This window comes from Siniperca chuatsi, linkage group LG3, assembly GCF_020085105.1.
Source record: "Siniperca chuatsi isolate FFG_IHB_CAS linkage group LG3, ASM2008510v1, whole genome shotgun sequence".
Taxonomy (NCBI): Eukaryota; Metazoa; Chordata; class Actinopteri; order Centrarchiformes; family Sinipercidae; genus Siniperca; species Siniperca chuatsi.
Genome location: NC_058044.1, coordinates 32080951 through 32086973, shown reverse-complemented (window position 1 = coordinate 32086973; position 6023 = coordinate 32080951).

Sequence of the window (6023 nt, the reverse complement as noted above, 5' to 3'; positions counted from 1 at the left end):
CTCAGTCAGTGTCCGGTCTCGTTAGTAATAGGACAGATCTCTGCCTCCAACCTATTCTACGTTAGACTCCTACCTCGCTTCATCAAAACATCCTCCCGGTCCCCGAGCTCCCGGTCCCGTGCTTCTCCAATCTCCCGTGTGTGGTTTCTACAGTCCCAGATCTCCAGTTCTGCTAATCAAAGGACGGTATCAGTATCATTTCCACACTGTCAGTTTGCATCTTGTACAATAAATCCTTCTGTCTCATCTTGGTGTCTCCGGCCTGCTCTGTCCGTAACAGTAACCTTATAGCTTGCAATGATTTTTTTTTTTCTCCTTTGAAGTGCTCATGTTTAAACTTGGTCGCCCTCCCCCGGTCACATTTGCTATTATTTATCGCCCCCCTAAACCAGCTGGCTCCTTCTTGTTGGAACTCCGAGTTTTTATCCAGTCTTGTGTTAAATTATGATAGAATTCTTCTTTGTGGTGATTTTAATATTCATGTTGATGACTCCTCTAATGCCCTTGCTGCTGATTTTATTTTTTTTATTTATTTTTTTTAAATATCACTAACTCTTAACTTTCAACATGTGTTTGGCCAAACTCATTCCCGTGGCCACACCTCAGACCTAGTCTTTAGTCTAGGCCTGAAAACCCCATCTGTGGAAATCAGGGACATGTTTGTATCTGATCACCTATGCATTGTTTTAACTGTGAATTAGAGGCTGCTAGTACTGTCTTATCCCGCTCTAAGTACACACGCGTCCTTAATGAGCATAGTGTCTCAAATTTCTGTGCAGTGTGTTTCCCGATTCCTCCAACACCAACGATTTGGTTGATTATTTTAACTACCTGTGTTCTTCAACCTTAGATCTCATAGCTCCTCTGAAAAATAGACCAAACTTAAGGACTAGAAAACAGCCATGGTTAAATAGCAGTATTCAAAGCTGTAAAAAGAAATGCAGAAGAGCACAACGCAGATGGAAGAAATCAGGTCTCCAGGTCCACTTTGTGGCCATGAAAGAGTTATTACGCCTTTATAATAGGATGGTGAAGGATGCAAGAACATACCATTTCTCTGCACTTATTTCTGCCCATCAGCACAACCCCAGATTCCTGTTTAAGACTGTGGATTAGTTAGTTAACCCTACCTCTCCTTGTGCCCCTGCTGATTGTGAAAAGTTTCTTTTGCACTTTCCTGGAAAGGTGGAGTTAATAAGATCTGATATCACCCCCAATCCTGCCTTTTTAGATGTGGATCACCCGCTCAGGGATTCTTTGAGCAATTTTTCTGCTTTTACGCTGCCTGAACTCGTAGACATCGTGTCGCTTACGAGAGTGTCCTCCAGCCCTCTGGACAAAATCCCAACTAGGTTTTTATTGGAAGTTATGGATTGTATTGTGCCCCTTTTACAAATGATTTTTGACAGCTCGCTGTCTGGTTCTCATCTTATCTGTCCAATAGGAAATTCTGTGTCAGCATTAATAACTTCATGTAATCCTTTTCCCATATCAAATACGGTGTGCCTCAAGGTTCAATTCTGGGACCAATACTGTTCTCCTTATACATGCTTCCTTTGGGTGATGTAATCCACAGACATAGTATTTCTTTTCATTGTTATGCGGATGACACACAGTTGTACCTCCCTGTCAAGCCCACTGACCTTAGTATGCTGAGTTCTCTGCAGGACTGCCTGTCTCCAATAAAAAATTGGATGTCAATAAATTTTCTTCAGCTCAACTCAAATAAAACTGAAATCCTTGTTATTGGGCCCCAAGATATCACTAAACAAATACTGCCATCTACTGGTAACCTGTCACAACATATCAAGCCTGTTGCAATAAATCTCGGTGTCCTTTTTGATAGCAATTTGTTTTGAGCAACATATCACTAAGCTTGTCCAATCATGTTTTTATCACCTCAAACATTGCAAAAATTCGATCTATTTTAAATTTTAGTGATGCAGAAACTCTTGTACATGCTTTTATCTCCTCACACCTTGATTATTGTAACAGCCTGTTCACTTGTCTTAATCAAAAAACTTTGACACGACTGCAGACTGTAAAGAATTCAGCTGCTAGGCTGTTAACCAGGACCAAGAAGTATGACCACATAACACCTGTTTTAGCTTCTTTACATTGGCTCCCTATTTGTTTTAGGATTGATTTTCAGATCTTATTGATTACTTTTAAGGCTCTTCATGGCCTGGCTCCAGACTATATTTTAGACCTTGTAATCCCTTATGAACCTTCACGTAGTTTGAGATCTTCGGGCAGAGGTCTCCTGTCTGTTCCTGAGTCCAGGTTGAAAACTAAGGGGGACAGAGCTTTTGCTATCAGGGTCCCGAGGCACTGGAACAACTTGCCTGAAGAAATTAAGTTGTCAGAGTCTTCGTTTAAGTCTCTTCTCAAAACACATTTTTATCTGAAAGCATATCCTGATTTTATCTGAACTGGCTGTTTATTTTATTGCTTTTGTCTATTTCTTTATATTTCGCCATTCACTGTGGTATTTTATTTCTCTTGTTGTGAAGCACTTTGTACTTTGTACTTTGTTTTGATAAGTACTCTATAAATAAGGTTTTATTATTATTATTATTATTCATTATTATGATTTGAGCAACAAAACCATTAACCAGTTTGTTGCTGTCCTGGCAGCAGCCCCATCACCCGAATAAAATGTAAGCATTGTACATTTCTGCAAACCACAGATGTTGAATCTCTAAATTTTAATAAATAGAATATGTATCATATCAACATTTGAATGAAACATATCAACATTTCTGGAAAGTTAGGTAGTTAAGATAACTTTTAAGAGCCAACTTTCATACTTTGAGAAGGAAGTGCGGATGGTGGCGAGATTGGTAGTCACATGGCTCGAGTTGCAAAACCAGCATCGACCACAGTTTGAGACCACTGCTTCCTGTTTCAACTGACAAAACTGGCTGTTTTTAGTGAGTCATCATTTTTTTAGTGTGTCGTCTGGATATTTGTAGCCATTTTTGTGGCCAAAAAAAAGTATTTTAACCAAAATCACGATCTTTTCCTGAGCCTAACTAAGTGGTTTTTGTGCCTAAACCTGACCTGACCTTAACCACAGCATTTGAAACGTACAGATTCAACTTTTGAAATAATGTACAGATTCAATGTATCGGTGGTTTGCAGAAAAGTAAAATGGCAACATTTTACTCTGGCGATTGGGTTGCCTGGCAGACCATGCTATATTTCTGGTCTATTTGAAGCCAAGGTTGAAGGAAATCTTTACTTTCTTTGAAAACTACTTCACATACCTAAAACCTAAGTCACAGGAAAGGGAGACAGCTGAAAACAAACAAAAAGTTTCTGAGTACTTGAGAAAATACATGCACATATTTAGTAGTTCTGGAGAAGGAAAGCATCTGAAAAAGCCAGCAACACCAATCTGTCTGTAAGGAGATAGTTATTTGGAAATAAAATGAGCAGACTCATTTGTTGGACTTCTGCAGTGCTTCAATGACAAAGGCTGGATGGAAATGGAGCTCATTCTCAATCACCATCTCTGGCTGAGTGGTGCAGCATGGAACAAGCCAGAGGTCCAGAGGAAGAAAAGTCAGAAAATGGTGACATTTTTATTAACTATGGTGGTAACCTAAAAATGCTAGTGTGTCCAGTTTACCTGGGTCATATTAGAAGCGGATACAGCTGGGAGAAAGTAGCTTTCTACTTTGGAGTCACCATGGAAGGTCCTGTGGCCTATAATATTCAGTATGAAAATGAGCAATGAGCACCTTTAACTTGCAAATGTAAACAGTAGTTTACGTGCACACATTTACATAAAGAGAGGATGGACCAAATAATATTGCCACATTAAAAATACCAAGGAAACTGCTAAATTATGAGCTCATTTTATAGTACAATGTACACCCTGAGATGAAAACACTGGATCTTGCAGATTAAAACCCCACATTCATAATCTTCTAGACCAAATGTCATTAGGTGTTGTGCTCTTTGAAGTGCCTTCTTCGGGATGTATTGTCTGGCTTTAGTGGTATATTGCCCACCACTGAAGGTGATCACCAGCTAAGAGGCTGAAAGGAACACTCAACATTGTGGGTTGACCTGCAGTTACCCTGGCTGCCTTCTTTTCACTGAGTCCAGATGATTTGGGATTGTAACCCTTTAAAACAGTCTGTTATTACAGAGTAAAGGAACATTAAGCAATGCTTAGTTTGTATCAGACATACTGTTTCTTTGATAATTTTTTATGACAAAACATTAACAGTTTTACTAAAAGCGAGTCTAGGTCTTAATTTATGGTGTTATGACTCTACTCAGAGTCACGATTTGTTTAATGTGTTTCATGTTCATTTTTAAAGTGTTAAGGTGCACAGAGGCTGGACCCAAAAACACGACTAGCACAGAGGAGTTGAAGTAGTTAGTTTCGGTTTATTGTAAAACACAAGGAGTAACCAGGTGTGTGGAAGTAGTCGCCGTGAGCAGGTGGACTGGGCGAAGACAGCGGGCTGGAAAGAGACCGGTGAGAGCAGGTCTGCGGAGCAGTGGAGGATCCGTGGTGAGATCTTTCTGGAAAGCCGGTGAGTAGCTTGGAGGCAGGTGAGAGGAATGAACCTGAACACTGGGAGTCAGAGAGCTAGTCAGGGGTTCAGAAAACATGCAGGCAAATCTTTCATGGAGGCACGTCAGAGGCCGCGGCGTGGTGGCACTAAGGTCCACAGACCATCTGGCGAAGACAGGTGAGAAGAGCCGGGTAGATATACTGCCAGGTGATGAGTGTGGATGGAGAGCAGGTGAGCAGCAGCAGATGAGTAACAGGTGTGTCAGTCTCTGATTGGAAGTTCACTGGAGGCCACGCCCCGCTAGCGCGCACACTCACGCACTTACACACACACACACGAGGGGAACCAACAAGGGACAAACAGACAGAGACACTAGGAATGGCACAGCTGTCTTATTGTTGAATATTTATAGAGCTGACATACTGTGATATTGAAATCAAATTCTTAGGTGTATACATTTGATGTCATGATGATATGATGTACTGTTAAATACAGGAGATCTTTTTGTCAATGCCTTTATGTCTTAAAAGTGAAATATTAATGACAAACTGAATGGGTTCTTGAGCATGAGATCTTTACCAGCATCTCAAATTTACATCATACAAACTATTCTATCAGGTTATAGCCATTGACTCGCTGTATACGGTTGTAAGCTAAGGTACGTTTACAGAACACACTGCAAACAAATTAACACCTGCACTGCTACTTATGAGTTTATCAGGAACTATGTTATTTAGACACTGTTCAAGAAATAGTTTTTGCATTGAGGCATTCTGATCTGATGAAGAATGTTATTCCAGTGTTCCATCCTAAAAGCTGTTTAACAAGTCAGTCTCTGCATCAGCCAGCTTTTAGAGGTTTGTTGTCAATATTATGTCAATGCAAAAAGGTATGGTTCACTGGTTTTGTGTTTCTAGAGTCTCCCTGATTGAACTGAGGGTTGAGTACTTGAATATGTCCTAATCTCAAAATGAGATTCCACTCTGATATTACGTTAATGTAATTGTTGGCATAATGTATAATGTATTCAACAACAGACAAAGTTAGCATTTCTGGCTAAGAAAGTCAAACATCTAGCACCTAAATAGCCAATATTTTTCTCAGGAGTTGATGGAGACCAAATAAGCTAAAAGGAGAATGAATATTGGACTTATATTAATCAGGTGACCAGAAAGACAACGAAATGACGGTAATGTTGCCCTGTGTCTGTTGGATGTATAAACGGGCAAGTGTTTGCTAACACGTAAAAAATAAAATATAATAATAAGGGCTCTGGGTTTGGGAGCTTGTTGTGTTGTTCCTCAACAAATGATGAAACTTTGAATGAGATAATGTGCAGTTAAATACTGTTTAGACACCCAGCTGTAAACATTTCAAAGTTGTGGTGGACAGTGAGCTGGAGGAAAATTTATTTGAGTGTCTTTCAGTGTGTAGCGGTTTGACCAAGTTTAAACCAGTAAACCAAAGTCAGTATCAAACCCCACAAAG